Genomic DNA, 18,433 nt, shown 5'->3' with positions numbered 1-18,433 from the left:
CTCAGAAGCGCGGGAACCCGCCCGGTGCCCCTGGTCTGCTGGAGACGGTCTCCAGCAGACCAGGGGCACCGGAGCAGCTTACGAACAGGGCTTTCTCGCCCCGGAAGTGCGGATCCGACATAAGTCGGATCCGCGTAAGTCGGGGACTGCCTGTATAGTGGGTGCTTAAAAGCATAACTTTGGCCTTGTACATAATACATGCCTATTGTCTTACACAGACATTCTTTTATTATAAGAATAGGTTCTAGGTTCCACAATGTGCTCCTGTAAAGTCTGCCCTTCACTTTTTTCATTACAGCAGGTGCAACAACAAGCCTGTTGCCCACTCTTCTGGCTCCTCCAGCTATTTGGCTAACGCAGATCCAAAGGCAAAAACATAATTAGGATGACATGCTCAATGAGCAAATACAATCTGCTTGCTTGGACAGTGGGCAGTTAAATGAGTGGAAGAGAATACTGCCATAGGAGGAGATGCAAGTGGAGCCTGAGGGCAGGAGAGCAGGCAGGAAGAAACAGGAGAGTATCTTGAGGATCATTGTGGAGCTGCTGATGTCTCTGGTAGACTCACAGGAGAGGCAAATGCACAGACACCTCCCTCTGATCCGTGTTGAACCACATTCCTTCTCACCAAGTTCCATAGCCCCCATCTTCCAGGTGCATAGATTGCAGTGGGGACAAGTCAAGGATAGTCTTCCATACCACATCAAAGGATGTGTCCCGGAAAAAAGACTGTCATTCTTACACCTGTGATTGCTGAACGGTTGCATTGTAATATGCTGCTTTCCCTTGTTTCCCCATATCCCCCACTAGAGCTTCCTCCCTGAACTCCTATTCTCTCCCTGCTTCCTTGTGTTCCCTAAATAAAAATGCATGATTTCTCAACAACAGTATCTTTACTGCTTGTGTTGCATGGGGGTGGGGCAAGCACACTTAAGGACAACATTCATCACTGTCATATCATTATTGGCCATTCACAAAGCTGTTTTTCAAATTCTCTCTGATTTGCTGTGCCCCTTATTCTTCCCTTTTAGTAGGTGTGCATAACGTTCAGTAGCACACTACCATATGTAAAAACACTGTGGAATCCTTGTGTTTTTTTTTTTTAAATAATACAAAGCCACACAGCTTGATTGGTAGTGATGACTTGATGCAGGTCCATGAAATGGAACTTCCTAGTCCTCGTGTGGTTAGTATTAAATAATTCTTTGTGGAAGAACCAAGTGCATTTAAACATTTTCATATCCTTCCACTTTTAGGATTGTCAACTCTCCAGAATTGTCCTAGAATAAGGATGGGGAAGTTAAAGCCTAGGAGGCCAGATGTCACCTTAAGCTTGCCTGGATCTGGCCCCCAAACCTCAGGGCTCCACCTCCCAGCATTGGGGAATCTTGTGCTGGTGCACCAGCCCCCCTGCAGTCCCATTGCAGAGCTGGAGCACACAAATCTGCTGGCGTTGGCTTCTCTAGGCTCTTGTGTGCATAGGGGAACAAATGTTAGCTCTCCAAATGATTTGATTATAGTATAGGAGGTTATTTGTATAGAGGGTTCTGGCTACTTAATTTTCTGCACAGTTTTTTCTGACTTTGTCGTGATGTACATTAAAGACTGCATCCTAACGCATTTACGCAAGGGGGCCCAATTAAAGTTTCACAGGCAACTATAAATGTGCATTTTCTTACTCTTGAATTCTTGACTTTGAAAACTAAATATTTTTAAATATATTTCGTAGGGTTTTAAAAAGATAACAGTAGTTTAGAAAAAGAATTAAGGTGTTTTAAGACATCATGACTGACAAGATCTGATCTGTAGTTAAGTGAAATAATAAACTTATACATTAATGCAAATGTACTTATCAAGTCATTTTTTGTTGTTTTTGACTCATGATTTGAGAACACTATCTGCTTAAAAAAAATAAGTTTTAGTGATATTGGAGTCTGCTCTAATTATACAAATGTCTATACCTAGACAGGTATTCCAGTTTTTAAAAGCCAATAGCATGAAAACAGTTCAGCCAATGACAATCTGCTGGCATCTTTCAATCGCTCTTCTGAGATCTCCAAAGGTATTTCGTGAACTATTTCTGAGAACACTTTTAGAGAGACCATATAAATATAACGTCAGTATTGGGTGATCTGTGTTTATATGCAAAGACGCTATTCAGCAGACTGAAATCTCACACATTTCTCTTAAATTCTAGGTTTGAGTTTTCCAGAATCTTAAAATTAGAGTATCTGCAATACCAAGCTTTATTTTTTAGACATTGTAGACATTTACGTATAGAGGTAAAATAATTTTAATTAGCTGAATACAAACATGCAGTTTAAATTTCAAATAATATATTCAAAAATAGGTATCATGCTAGTATGGCTTTTTTCATTGATTGTGGAAAATAACATGATTAGCTGTATTGGTGAATTTTGTTAAGTCTACCATGGATGGCCTGACTTCCAGATCTGTGAAGTACCTACATCTCCACTTAGTCAGTGGGAGTTGCTGATGCTCAGCACCTTTGAAAAGCAGGCCAATAGAAATATGGAGCCAAATTCTGTTTTGGCTTACACTCTTGAACCATTGATAATGAGATCATGCAGGTATTTGTCAGAGTGATTTTGAATCTTGGAACACGTGGAATTACAGTGATCAAAGAAGATATTTAAGTTGGGTCTAAAACCTTGTGTATCTAACATCTAAGAATAGTAATGTTTCAGTTTTCAAGCTATGGTGTTACAGGACAAAGGTTTGGGCAGCTAACTAACGCCTTTTACTTGGTTAATACTGCATTTGTGGAAAGTAAGATACTCAACAGGGTACCCTACTTAATCCCTATTAAAATTAAATTGTTAGGAAAATTTTGGTGGTATCCAAGCTTCTCTTCCATTCAGGCACCCATTCAAAATCTTGAAAAGGCAAATGGCAAGTCTCTTTAAAAATAAAATCCAGTTTTGTGATACTGTTTACTGTTGAGGGACATGTATGATGCAGCCAGTTTCTACATGAATTTCTGCTTGTAAAGTAACAGCCCTCTGGTTGCTCGTTATTGTGAAAATGAGAAATAGGGAAGCTTTGGCTACAAACAAATGGGGTTTGTTTGATGCTTATTTTGCTGGAACTATCATTTACTTGCTGCTTTGGGAGTGAAATAAGAGGAAGCTGTAAAAAACACAAAAACCTCATTTAAAAATCCAAACTGCACTGTGACCATTCCTTCTACAGGTAAAAGTATACTTGAACCTATTAGTAGTAACTATTAAAAAATATATGCTAGTTTAAATCCTGCACGCATGCTAGTACATGCTGACATAAATCCAACTCTTTCTGTGTATCATGTGCATGAACTGCACTCGTAGTTATTCATTAAATCCTAGGAAGGATATCACCTCCCATCTGTTTAAATCATTTAGATGTTGGTACAGAAGAGACTAGAATCTTCTTGAAGAGAAATGCTTATATAAAGACTCCAGGAATATTGAATGTGATCTAGGAGTATGAGGTTTGAGAAGAGGCTCTCAGCTTTTCTAAATGCATTTTCGTTCCTCGCCCACAAACAATTTAACAAGCTAAATTACAGGTTAGAATAATCCCTTGCCAAAAAGTATTCCACGAAGAGGGCCTGCAGCATGTGAAGTTCTCCTTGATTTTTGGCAGTGAAGTCCATCGGTTTAATATAGCAGCACTTTTGCCCACTTACAATAGATCATATTTTATTTATGGAGCCATTTTAAAATAAATGGGTATATGTATTCTAAAAGGTGCTATGATCTGTTTTTTTTTTTCTCCCCCTTCTGTCATAAACCAAACACCTTGTTTTCTCTATAGTTTAAAAACCTGGGTATAGCGATTAACACTTTATCTTCACATCTTCTAACCCATTCAATTTCAAGCTTCTGTAGCATTCTGCCAGTATAGAAGTGCTTAATTGAATTTATCACTTGGAGCCACCAAGGAAGTGTAAAGATCAGATCTATTTGTACATTTTGGATAATCTGAAACATTTTGGCTACGTCTACACTGCTGGATTCTTGCACAAGAACTGTTTTGCATAAGAGTTCTTGCGCAAAAGGTCTTGCTCAAGAGCATTTCCACACTGCCATGTGCTTTTGCACAAGAGCGTTGATGGGCAGTGCGGACGCCTTCTTGCTCAAGAAAGCTCTAGTGGCCATTTTAGTCATAGGGATTGCTTGCGCAAGAAACCCCTGTTGTCTGTCCACACTGCCATCTTGCTCAGGAGCTCTTGTGCAAGAGGGCTTATTCCTCGCGGGGAGAGGAATAACTCTTGTGCAAAAAGCCCTCTCTTCTGACGCTTTACTGTAAATTTACTTGTGCAAGAATGCACATGCAGTGTAGACGCTCCACAAGTTTTTGAGAGCGCAAAAAGCCTGCAGTGTAGACATAGCCTTTATGTTTAGGATGTACAGCAGATGTGACAACTGGAGATGGAATTTCAGCTCAGTTTGACAGCAAAGAACTTTGTGAAGTGCATTATAGCCTAGTTCCATGCAGTGTTCCCTCTAATTTTTCCCACACTGGGTGGAATGAATTTTCTTATGTGCACAATTGTGCAGGTGATGTCAGACACCAATGTGGAGATGATGTTCTGTGCGTGTGAGGGGCTGCAGGGCTGGGGCATGTAGGAATGTGAAGGTTCAGGCTGTGGGTGCAGGCTTCAGGGTAGGGCTGGGGATGAGAGGCTCAGGACTGGCACAAAGGACTGGGGAGCCAGGGTTCTAACTATGGGTTGCAGGCTCTCTGGTGGAGACGGGGAAGAGGGTTTAATGGTGCAGAGGGCTGGGCAGTGTGGATTTAAATCACTACCGTATTTTCCGGCGTATAAGGCTACTGGGCGTATAAGACGACCCCCTAATTTTTTAGTTAAAAGATAGGGTTTCGTCTTATACCCCAGCGCCCCTCCGCCTCCCCGCCTTTACTCCCGGTGTCCCTGGTCTGCTGGATGATTAATATTTGGATGATTGTCTTGCCATGCTGTATTGGAAGGAAAACACATAAGACAGACATTTAAATTGTTTTATTTAACTAAAACATCATTATGTAGTCTGGATTTTTTCTTCAACGGCAAACATATATAATATTTTAACAAAACAAGCATATGAATTTTTGAATTTAGTTCTGCCCACGAAAGCTCATGATACCATCTACGTGCTTTGTTATTCTTTAAAGTGCTGCTAGACTATTCATTGTTTTTCTTAGTTTTTGAATTTAGGTAAACATTCACTTTTTTAAAATCAGGTTTGTTTTTGTTAAAATTAACTAAAATAGTTAAATGAAATATTTTTTTTAAAAAAATTGACTGTCAGCTAGGTCAACATGAGAAATTTAATAGTGGCTTCTGTGGCTGCCGTCTTCACATTCAATTTCTTGTTTGTTCATAATCTGGAAAAGACCTGCTTTTTAAGGTCCCAAATAGTTTTTCAATTCGGAATTAATTAGTTCAAAGGAAGAAAATATTCGTTCTACACCATCAGAAGAAGCTACTGCTGGTAAGTGATATTATCACTTCAACAGTTTCTGAATCCATGTGCATAAGTGACTTCCACCAGTTCACTGATGTGACTTTCTTTAAAACATCATCAGTAAACACTTAGGGCTCATCTAGACTACAGGGAACAGTCGAAAGAAGATATGTAAATTCTGCAGGAATTTGCATAGCTTCTTCCAATCGCACTTTCGAAAGCAGGGCTTTCAAAAGTGAAAGTAGTTTAGACATGGCTTTTTCAGTGAACTGCCCCCTTCATCGAAAAGCCGGTCTTCCTCAAAAAAGGAGGTTTATGCGGTTCTTTCGACCATTCTGCGTAGTCTAGATGGCAGGGGAAAAGTGTCCCAAGCAGCCTTCCATCTGAGAAACTGAAAATACAGTACATTTTATATATCTGGTATTTTCTGGGGGTTTTTTTGTTTTTTTTTTTTTTTACCAGACAGAGGCTGCAAATACAGGACTGTCCAGGCCAATACCGGATGCCGGGCAACCCTAAATATTAATGCTTTTAAATTAGTACAATCTCATCATCTGATTCTACTTACTATTTTCCATGCCAGCTTTCAGGAAGCCTTCACGACCACCTGTTAACAAAAAAATATATTGTTTTCAGGGATGTTGCAGAACATAAAATATACAGTTAGAGGCAAAAACAAGGGTTCATAGTAGATCAGGATGTATTCATCATGTCTTGAGCCATTAAAAAGCTAATTTCTGTAAAGGTTGCAAAATAACACTGAAAGGGTTACATAGTGGTCTTTCATGCCAACTTCTGTACAAATTATCCATTTTTGATTATGTAATTAAAAGGCATCTTTTGGTTTTAAGCTATATTTGGTTGAGTCTGTTCTTTAAAAAAGCATGTTTATACTAGGCATGTAAGCCTAGGTTTATCAGGTAGTCGAGTCATTACTCAACTAATCGCTTACCCTCTTGCTGCCTCTGTATCAGCAAGGCAGCAAGATGGGGAACAGGAACCGGTGCAGGGGGGAGCTGGCTTAAAAACCGGTTCCCCACAGCACTGTTTCCACCGGGGCCATGGGAGGCAGAGCACAGCAGGGCGAAATGGCGCGAGCCGGCACTGAGCAGTCTCGGCTCTCTTCAGGTCCCAGACACTGCCGCTCTGCTTTTTAAATGTAGTAAGAGCTCGGTGGTTCTTACTACATTTAAAAAAGCAGAACCTCTGCAAAGCCCCTTATTGACTAATTTAGTAGTCGATGGAAATTCCATTGATTACTCAGTTTCCTAACTGCCATTTAACATCCCTAGTTTATACGGACCACATTTATACAGAACTTTCAGCTGACACAACAGTGCTATATAAAAGGGAAGTGGTTGTCTTTTATTTGATTAATGGTTTTAATGTAGATGCTGTAAATTAAATAATTCTCTAATCAGTGGAAAGCTGTTATTCCTGTACTCTAGCTTGACTTAAATTTAGTCTTTAGGCAGATACCCATTTTCTGATTGTAACTGGTCTGAAAGAAAAGAAGGATGCTTTAAATATTCAGAAGTGTTGAATGATCTGCTAGGTGACAACGCCATCCGTTGCTTCAGTTTTCAGACATTGGGGTTTTTGGTATGCCTTTAACTTGGTTAAGATGCAGTTGCTTTCTCATAATAAATTGGGGTTAGGCTGTGATAATCTTACTTCCACTGATTTGGTACTAGGAATGTGTAAAGAGTTAACAGGCATGCTTACCAGAGTAACTGGTTAATCAGTGGAGGGGGGTGCTCTGGCTGGGCCTGACCTGGCTGAGCAGCCCCTACCCACAGCACCACAGGGGGCTGTATTGGCCCACCATACAGTCACCCACCATGGGATCATGGTTAACCAGTTAAACTTTTCATTTAATTGGTTAACGTTAACTGGGAATTTACATCCCTAACTAGTACTTCACTTTACACTTTGCTCACAAGGGGCCATGAGTAAGAATATCCTCACAATCTGGCCCTTTAAAGATAATGGGTATCTCTTTTAATATAAACTCATGGAATAAGCTCTATGCAATGTGAATGATGAGAGTGGTAGAATCTAGCTAGCTCATGTAATCTTATTTCTTCCTCAGAAAACAGACTAGTCATTTTGGCACATTTCAGCTTTTCTGGATAATCAGTCAGGACCCAAGTCAACAAAAAAAATCCTTGTTCAAATGGAAAACAAACTATCCAGCCAATGCAGCAAAACTTCATACCTTGAAAAATAATTACTATTGAGAAAAGTAACTGCAAAAGCTAATGCATGTTTTTCTAGAGACAACTTTCCTGACCCTTACTTTGATTCTCATTTCAAAAGTTTGTGTCCACCACTAACAGTTTAAAAATGATGGCTGATTTTGGAGTGGGAGGCTAACTTATCCATACTGAGTGATTTTTTTTTTTTTTTTTTTTTTTTGTCCTCAAGCTTTTACCTGGACATGGTACAACTTGAAATATGCTTTATATAATAAAGGATAGATTCAGACACTTTAGTACAAGAATATCATATTTGTTGAGAAATTAGTAGAAAAATATCATTGCATTAGAGAGAGTTTATAAACCATGAGTCAATTGGGCAGTTTAGCTTGGTCATTCTTAAATACTGAATTTTAGGGCCTGCACTGACAATAATAGCACTAGACATTCAGTTTAGTATAGCGCTCATAATACAGTTCAATATTATTTGGCCTTAAAATACAAGCTTCTCAGCTTTTGAGATTTCTGTAGTAAGACATTGTGAATCTAGTTAGTATATAGGAGGGTAATTAGCAGGTTTTCTGGGTTTGTTTTTGGGGTTGAGAGGAGAGTGGTCTTTTCCATGCTCTTATCTACAAATAAACTCCCATGTGAGTTGTCAGAATTAGTCACCACTTATTGTAGATTGTGCAAATGTCCAAATTATGTTGGTTCTCTGGACTGTGTTGGGGGGAGGGGGGAGAGAATTCTTTGAGCTTTGCTTCTCTTTGGTGAGTCTTCAGAGGAGAGCCATGAGAATGGTTAGAGTATTGGAAACATGATAAACAATAACTCCGAGTCTAACTTGACAAAAAAAGGGTTAAGTTGTAACCTGATCACAGTTTATAAATATCTACTTGGAGAAAATATTTGTGTTCTTCAGTCTAACAGATAAAGGTATAACAAAATCCGGAGTCTGGAATTTGAAGATAGACAAATTCAGTTTAGAAAGTGGACATAAATCTGTAGCAGTCAGGATAATTTAACCATTTGAATAATTTAACAAAGCTTGTGGTGAATTCTCTATTACCAACACTTTACACCAAAATCTAATCTTGATTTAAAAAAAAAAAAAAAAACTATGGTTCAAGCAGAAATTATGTTGAAAGTTCTATGGCTTGTATCAAGCAGGAGGGCAGACTAGGTCAGTAGTTTGGGCCATGGAATTTTTGAACGTGTCTGTGAATTCTGCTGTGTTCTTTGAGCTTGTCTCCTTCATTCATGGAGAAGGAGGGATGTAATGGTATACCCCAAATGTTAACCACTGATGGCACCAACGTGTGTCACTTAATAAATTGCCCGTCTGTGATTTGCTCTCCTTTCTTACATGAGGAACAAAATTATTACCAATGTTGACATCTGATAAGTGTCCAGTGATAGCAATTACATTCCAGACTTTTTGCAGACTCCCAAGGATGTATCTGATTCTGGTTGTCTAAACACTATAGGGAACTTCTTCATAGTTGTAACAATTACAGATGCTTTCTCTAGAATGAAGCCTTTTTTTGCCAATGGAAGAGGTGCTTTTGGCTGATATCAGCTGTTTCAGAACCCTAGTTTAGTCTTTTTATGACACAATACATTTAATATTTTGTCTTTTGTTTTTAATTCTGTATTCACTCATTTTAAAAGTAAATCATAGGGGCACGATTTGCAAAATCATAACATTTTGGAAATTACTTTTTTCTGTTCTTTCCTGGCTCTGAATCAACAACATATGATCTGGCTCCGAGCTTCTCCAAAATTGGAGTCTGGTTTAATACTTTATTTTTACCCTAATGTAGGCCGAGAGTGAATTTCAGCCCTTCTCAGTAATGTAAACTTATGACCTTGGATATTTCTTAATGATAGAAATTCATCCTGTTAAATGAATGCTGGTGGCTCACATTTACCACTGTAGTAGTCAGTGTGAAAACTTGATTATATATTTAAGTTCAATGGATATGTTTTTCCTTTTTATTTTAAAAATATTTATTTGCAGCTTCAGCATTATCCTAATACATAAAGACCTCCAATTAACTAGAAATTTACTAATGAAGCCCGTTTATTTCAGTGTCAGAAATGGAAAATGAAAAGAGCAAATTATGGACCCATATAAAGTAGAAAATTGCAAGTACAGTAAAACTCCAATAGTCCAGCATCCAATTTGTATGTCACTCCCAATGGTCCAGCATCAAAATGGCAAGAGCCTAGTGAGTGGGCTTCGGCAAAAAACGAGTCATAAGGTAACGGCGGCAGCAACTGAATCTAGCAAAACCGGACAGGACTGAGTCAGTCTGCCATTGGCATTGTGTGACACTGGACAGTGCTTATGCTACAATAAAAAGGGTTCAAAACACTTTATATACAGTATAGTGTGTGTGTGTGTGTGTGTGTGTGTGTGACACCAGTTTATAGTACCTCCTGATAGTCCGGCATATCCGATAATCCGGCACCACCTAGGTTCTGGATTATCGGAAGTCTACTGTTCTTTGTGCCAAGAACAGAACAGAATCCCAGTCTAAGGAGTTTCCAAAATGTCATTATCAGTGAGTGCAGTGCTGTACAAGATAGAAAAGTGTTGTTTAGGTCTTGGCTAGGGGGAAAAAAGTGTTTTTAACATGCCAGTTGATACTAACTAAAATCCAGTGGTAGAAAAAGTACCCGAAAAAGTTACTTGAGTAGAAGTACTGCTACTTTGAAAAAAATATAAGTAAAAGTCAAAGTATCCTTCTGGAAAACTACTTGAGTAAAAGTACAAAGGTATCACATCTTAATTGTACTCAATATCCAGAAGTAAAAAGTAGCTGTCCTATGGAAATCTATGATTAACCACCCAAATTATCCTAGGGCACCATTATTTGAGTTAGGGACCACGTAAGTGAGAGGTAACACCCTGCCCCAACAAACCAACCAAATACCCTCACTGATGTGGCCCCCAGCTAAGATACTTCACTCTCCTGGTGCTCCATCCCCAGTGGGGGAGGGAGGGAAGAGGAGGCATGGAGGAACCAAGTTTCAGGGCTTCCCACAGACCAAATTAACTCTTTTGGGATCCCAGGGTTAGTAGATTTTGTGAGCCCACCACCCAGGCTCTGGGGTGAGGCTAAAATGAGTTCAGTGTGTGGGAGAGAGTTCCAGGGAGTGGGAGAGGGATGAGGGTGGGGATCTGTGAGGGTGCAGGAGTGGACCAGGGCTGGAAAAGCTGGGCGGGAAGGATGGGAGTGCAGGGGCTAGCCATGAGAGGAGTGTGCGGGGGGTGCTTACCTAGCTCTGCGCTCCCCAGTGCTCCCATTGACCAAAATCTCTCCCGTCAGTAGTTTCCAGCACCACATTCCCTCAGCTGCGGGGGAGGGTGAGTGGCAGCTCATGGCACTGCACTGCTTCTCCTCAACATGCTGGATCCAGTCTGCAAGGCTTAAACCTCCCCATCCCTGCACAGATACTGTTTTTTAATGAAAATGTGTTGATGTGGCTGTTAAAAGGCTCCTTCGTCGGCAGGGTCTTTATGCTTGTTGATTATTTTGTTTTTTTTTAATTGTCACTGGATTGGATGCTGTACTTTAGAAAATCAGAATGCTGGCTTGCACAACTGTCAGTGAGGTGCTGAAAGTAGTGACTAAGCACTTCTGGAAATGGTAGTGGAGTAAAAAGTACAGTGTTTTTAAAAAAACCTATTTGAGTAAAAGTCAAAGTATCACAAAAATAAGTTACTTGAGTGAAGTACAAAATTAAAAAAAAATACTTGAGTAGTGTAACGAAGTAATGTAGACAAGGCAATTTTGATTTTTTTTTTAACATGTGAATTGGTTGATATAAACCTGAGCCTGCCCCCTCGGAGTTTATTTTTACCAGCTAACATACAGCTGCCTATCTCTAATTAAAATCCTAGTGTAGCTAGAAGAAGTGTGTGTGTAGTTTTCCTAGTGTAGATGTAGTTTTAGGTAGGCAGGGTGATGTGTGATCAGTGAGTTTGGCGTGCTCAGTGTAGCTTGTGTGTCACTCCAACTCCCATCTTTGTGCTGTCTTACATACTGCCTCTTTTGCATGGAAAAGCCTCCCAATGCTAGGCTGCTGGCATTCTCATTCAAGTGCTCATTCAGCTCTCTCTCAGCCAAATTCATTAGCGCCCTAATCCTGCAAGTTGTTCCATGTAAGTGGATATTTGAGGAGCCCCACAAAAATTATGAGGGGCTCTGCATGGCCTCAAGGCTTCTCCCACACAATGTTTTTGGCAGGTTTGGAATTTAAGGAACTTTAAATCTAAGGTGACCTTTTTAACTCAATTGTTCGGCATATCATCTTTAGGTATGTCGTCTAGATTGTCTTTTGAGGCAGAGACTTATCTGTGTGCCTTATACAGGACTGAGCACATTGGTAATGCATAATATAATACACGTTCGTCTTTTGGAGCTTCTAAAAGAAGATGGCAGGAACTTGGCATATACTAATTGGGAGACAACTCAGCATGACGGTGGCATGGAGATGCCAGTAAGCAAGTGAAACAATGGGAGAAGAGATGGGAGATATAACCGGAGGCAAGGATACAGATGGATTCATTGAGAAAAGCCTTGAGAACGAGGAAGTGTAAAAATTGCACTATATTCTCATTGCAGGGGACATTGAGGGTACAGAATATCAGAGATTACAGGCAGTCCCCGGGTTACATGGATCCGACTTACATCGGATCCCTACTTACAAACGGGGTGAGGCAACCCTGCACTAGCTGCTTCCCCCCAGCAGACCAGGGAGACGCGAAGCTAGGGCCCACCCCCAGCAGACCAGGGAGACGCAGAGCGGCTTTTTTCAGCAGACACCTCAGCTTGAGAATAAAGGACTGAGGGAAGTGAGGTGTGGGAGAATAAAACTGAGCTCTGGAGAAATGTTTGGCTAGAGTTTCCCCTACAATATGTACCAGTTCTGACTTACATACAAATTCAACTTAAGAACAAACCTACAGTCCCTATCTTGTACGTAACCCGGGGACTGCCTGTACTTGATTTAGACTAAGTTGCTCACCATTTACTTTCTTGGAGAATTTTTCCCTGGGCTAATATTAACAATACAAACAGTAGTGTGTGCTTCCCTAAGGGGAAGTGGAGGGAATATGGGGCGGGGCAGCAGGCCAGCCACCACATGGGACAGGGAGGGAGTGCCACCCATCCCTGCTTCTGGTCACTGCCCCTGCCTGCCTGCAGCTCCCAGCCCTTGCTGTAGCTCTGTTCTTGATCCAAGCTCCTTCCCCAGAAGAGGCTCTATATCACAGTCCCAGGAGGGAGGCCATCCAGCTCTTCTCCAGTCCTATTCTCAGCTGCAATTTGGTTCCACTCGTGTCCTGGGCCAGTCCGTGAAGGGGGCAAAGAAGGAAAGCCATCCAGCGCTACTCCAGACCCATCTCACAGTCCTGGCTGAGGCCGTGGCTCTGGTGGTTGGGCAGACACTTTACATTGTTAACATTTCATAAAAAGTTTGGAGACCATTGGTCTAGTTGATAACAGAGGTTATGGCCACCTTATTCAAAGCAGTGGGTTGCCCTACATGCAATATGACTATATATTGCAATTTTCTGGCAAGAGGTGGGTTAAGGATGAAATTTCAGCCTTCACTCAATTTTCTTGGGTATGACCAAGCCTTCGATGGTGTTTTAACTTAAATTGTAAAGGAATTAAAGAAAAAACTAGGAATTAAAGAAAAAACTTCAGTGATATTTTGTACAACTTCCTCTTCACTGAAGTGGTCTTACTTTTTAGTGCTAACTCTATACACAGATCTCTTTTATCCAAGAACTAGGTGACTGCCTTTCCACCACTAGTAACTATTTCAGTTCAAATAAAGCCTTCTTTAAGGAATCTTAGCTAGCACAGTTGCAAAAGCACAGATTTCTCTAAAGTAAACTATGAAAGTCATGTATCGAATAAGGCTTTACATTTTAGTCAGGCATGTCTTCAGCCTTCCAAAAACACAGCACTTCCACAAAACATCCCCAAAAGTGCACAAATATACAGGAAATTGATGGGCTTTGAGCACAACAGGGATATCTTTGAAAAGTAAAATAATATGTGGCTCCAAAGGAATATTTTAAAATGTCAAAAATAAGGTGGACCAGATTAAATAAATGTGGAAAAATACAAAAGAGTACTACCATATGTTTAATTTTAAAATAAAAAGCAGAATTTAACCATAATGCTGAATGTTTTTGACTAGATCTTGGGGGGAGGGTGGTTTGGGGGGGTAAAATTTTTTTCCCAGAAAAATACTGTTGAGTCTCAACCTGCTCAATAATATTTTGTACTAAAATTCCCACAGCTACTTGCTAAGTTGCATGTTTGTACTATTTATGTTGAGAAAACGTGGCTTGTAATGACACACAGGTAGAGAAGCAGCAAGAAGTTTGCGAACTCAATCTCTGTGTCAGATAGGCCCTTCTCAGGAATTACAGTTATGTCGAATAGCAAGTTTTCAAGAGTAGCGGTGCACCAGATAAGTGAGGTTTTTGTATGTTTTGGTTTTGTTACCAGTTTACAGACCATGGGATTTTATGGCTTTATAGACAAGAGTATGCTTTGAAAACACTTTAGGTTCTTAAAGGCACAAAAGCTTTGGACCTCTCTACAGTATAAAAAGCAACTAGTAAGGCCATTGCATGGAAATAAACTTATATTCTCACTCATTTGGGAACTATAGGAACATCTTAGATTTTACTTAAAATAGTAGTATAATTACCATATATAAACTATACTTTTTGTGAAGATCCCAAAATGTAAGATACAAGTTTATAGCACAGGGCTCGGCAACCTTTTCAAACCAAAGAGCCAAACTATATCAAAATTCAGAACAAGTAGTCAGCAGAGAGCCATATAAGAATGCCCATTTGCATGACTGAAAATATTCAACTTAATATGATAATTTACATAATAATAGCATAAATGAAACATTGTAGTCAGACTTCTGCTACTGCTGGTGATGCAGGAGGCAGGGTTGGGGTGTGTGAGAGTTGCAGGAGGCAGGGCAGGGTGCTGGGGATGGGAAGTAAAGTAAGTGGCAGTAAGATTACCTTATCTGGCCGGGGATGAGCTGCTGCACCCGGACAGCAGTGGCTGGACAAGGGGTTGAACCAGGATCACCATAGATGGATTGTGACCTCCCCTCCTACCCAGGCAGCAGCAGGAGGGGGCCCCTACAATCCCTCCCTGCAGCCAGATGGGGGCCGAAACATGGGACCTGCCCCAGGATCAGGGCTGAGGATAAGACGCTGTGCCTAAATGGGGGTTGGGCCTTGATTGAGGCCTTGTTGACCAGGCTGCCGCAGCCGGAGCTCAAGATGGGCCACCATGGTCAGGCTGTTGCATCATGGGGCTGGGTCACGGGGTCTGTCTTAGCAGCACGGCAGCTGGGGACAGACAGTGGCAGTTAGATGGGGGCTGGAGCTGGGCCACCACAGCCAGTTGGAGGCATATACAGTTGTCAGCACCTCTCACTATCCCTTTGCCAGCTCTTCTTGCTGCAGCGCAGCCAGTTCTTCCTGGGGTGCACCACCTTATTTTCACCTCTGGTTAAAGATGAAATAGATAAAAGAAAGATCACCTTAACATGAGTAATTATGCAATTTTAAAATTTTGAATTTTAATTTAAAAAGTTGCACATGTTTTGGGAATGACAAAAGAGCCATATTTGGTTCTGTACTGAGTTATAGGTTGCTGACCTCTGTTATAGCAGGAAATACATGCCAAGCACTTGTGGCTACATTGTCAATTGAGGACCAGTGTGTAGCTATACTTTCTCATTGGGATTATGTGTGTTGAATGCCCCCATCAGAAAAAGATCAGTAAAATAAATATAAAATAATCGCCTAAGTAAATTTGATTGTTTGGCTTTATTTCACCTGAGTTAAGTATCTACGAATTGTAGCGGATTTAAAACATTTAGATGCTGTAGCTACTTGTGGGTTTGCAAAGTTGAATTTTGAATGAGGAAAGAAAATAAAAGCTGGTGATTTATTATCAGAGTTTTTTATAGTACTCTCCAAGAAATTCAGATTTTGGAACAGTTTTCTCCTGTCTGTTAGGGTTGTAGATCACGTGATTATTTTTAAGTGTAATTTTGAGTGGGGAATGACTTATTGGGCATGTTCTAGTAGTTGTGGAGATCGTCTTAATTATTTTGGCAGTAGAACATTCTCAATTCCCAGCACCCTGTTACCTTCCTCAAAAAAAGCTCAGAAAAAGTGGTGAGCTCCATAGTTGTAACTACCATGTACATGCATCAGTTTTTATAATGGAGTGCGCACAGTTTTCAACTATGGATCTCTGGAGGTGTGCAGAGGGCAGTGATCCACACAGCTGTTACGCTTCTCAACTATGGTTGTCAGTCTTGAAACTATGAAGCTTCCTGTTAGTAGTAAGTTAATCAAGGACTCTTAGGGTTTGTGCTGGCTTTTTGGTAACCTTAACTTCAAAAAAATTAAGACACCTTTCTGCATCCTATATATATCTTTGTCAAGAGTTATAAATTTAATCATGATCAGATTTGGAAGTCACTGACATTGAAAAGGTAGGGAACATGCAGAATCAAAGTATCAAGTGACTTATGTGCCTAGTACAAGGGGTGGTCCATTATTAAGAAGACATACATCCAGGGAGAGCAGTAAAGAGTACACAGACTAAATAAGGTGGTAATCCAGAAGCTAAATCAATTGTATTCAAAATAAAGTCTCTTTACTATGCTTGTCTCCTTTGCAGATGTAATGTTAATTTGTATAACCAAACAACTGAGAGGTGGGGGACAGAGATAATCTTCTGGACACTGTTTTAAGTGGTCGGTAGTATGGAAAGGCTCAAGAACCACTGAGCTAGTATAAAGGAGATGAAACTAGATCTTTTGGTTCTTATAACAATGTTTGAAAGGCTGTTTTCTTTCTCATTTAACATGCAGCAAGGACATATGGGAGAAGGCGAGGTAACAATATTCCTCTTTAATTTTCTAATGTTGAAAATGTCTCATGGTGCACATAGCACTAAGCTGTTACTAGAAAGCAACCTAAAAAGATAAGATTTGAAAGTATCACTTTAACCAAGCTTACGTAATTAGTTTGCATGCTGTGGTAATCCTTTTAACTGAATAAAGTATCATTCCAGAATAGTACTACCTTGGTTGAGATGGGCATAATCCTGTAGCTAAGCATCATCTACATGCATTACTACTCAGAAGAGCTAAAATACTGTTTTTCCTCCTGTGTTTATGAATGATAACTCAGTTGAAGTGATTCCTATTATGACTATTGAGTGCCGACAGTTGTGTTTGCACAGCATAGTCTGTAGTGGATATGGGCCCTATCCCATTGGGTTTATGATGAAAGGCCCTGATCCTGTAAACATGTATACTGATTAAGTTTATGCATATTAGTAGTGTGGTTGTGTTCATCATGACTACCTAGATACTCAACGTCTCTCACATGCATAATCATCTACAGGAATTGGGTCTTAATAAACAAGATAAAAATGGATAATGCACCAGATGAGAGAAACCACTGTAAAGCCTTGAAAAGCTATAATGGTAGAAACTTAGTCATAAAAGTGGGTTTGATTTCATTTTGTTAATTTTCAAAGGATTTCTTGAGTAAAAGACATTTAAAAAATAAGGTGGTTGAATACTGAAACTAAAACTTCATCACTTTTGAGTTCTTTAATTTTCTGAATGTATTTATTCTATAGCTTAAGGAAGAATATTGGTAAAATGGGATCTCTACTAGATTTTGACTTTACATAGATGATGTCCTAATTTTAGAGGTGATCCAATCTTCAGTCTCTAAATAATTGGATTTAATTTAAAATAATGTAAATGTATGTAACCTAGTTGGCATTCCAAATGAAGGATAACTAAGATAAATTAATCCCACTGATAACCATTTTTGTAGATCATAGTGAATTCTGAAATATCACCGTGTAGCTAACTGTTGGCAAATGAAATATTTTTCTAGACACCTTAACATACCTCATGCTGATTTGCTCCCCCACCACCCATATGTGTATTAGTACAGGACTGGTCAGCTTATGTTGTGATTCTATTTATTGTACATTGTAAAAAGGAAAATATCATTGCAGGGATTAGTTTGAGTGCATTTGTGTGTATTGCGTTATATAATTGGATTTGTAAATCAAAGATCTTTAGTAAGGAATATGCACAAAAAGTGTTACAGCAAAAGAACATGTGACTGTCTCAGTAAAGGAACAATTCTTGCAACATGTTTGGTTAGAAAACGAATTAATGAACAAACAAATCGTCTTGTAGAATATCTAAGTAAAGTTGATCTGCTCCAAGAATGCCACATTACTAAATGAGTCTCCAGTCGTCATTTGCAGGAAATTGCAGTGTCTCTTTTGTCTCCGTATTTTTATCATCTACAAGTGTATGGCTTGTGATTTTAATGTTTTGATATCAAGTGACCTAAAAAATGAATGTATTTAGCTGATGTGGGAATTTTTTTTGTTGTACTGTGAAATTACCTTATGAATGTCAGAAGTTCTTTGGGAAATGACATACATCCTTGATTTTTAGTTATGTATATACAATCAGGATAGTCCCTAGGAAGTAATCATTAAGGTTAAATAATGTTTCTTTCTCTCTCAAGTCTTTTAAAAATGACTTGCATAAAAACACAGCTAAGTTTTAGCTATGGAAAATTGTAGTCTTAGAAGTTCTTTTAAAATGCTGTTTGTTCTGTTATATATTTTCAATAATAAGATTTTGCAT

At 39.6% G+C, this 18,433-nt stretch overlaps 1 protein-coding gene across 9 annotated transcripts in view; it reads left to right on the top strand.

Annotated features, from left to right (window-relative positions):
- The window catches only part of CPEB4 (cytoplasmic polyadenylation element binding protein 4), a 293,293-nt gene that overhangs the window by 214,237 nt on the left and 60,623 nt on the right, over positions 1 to 18,433 (top strand). The window lies entirely within an intron of this gene.

This window comes from Pelodiscus sinensis, chromosome 16, assembly GCF_052426305.1.
Source record: "Pelodiscus sinensis isolate ZL-2025 chromosome 16, ASM5242630v1, whole genome shotgun sequence".
NCBI lineage: Eukaryota > Metazoa > Chordata > Testudines > Trionychidae > Pelodiscus > Pelodiscus sinensis.
The sequence above is the reverse complement of the archived record's forward strand: the minus strand, read 5'-3'. Positions and strand labels throughout refer to the sequence as shown.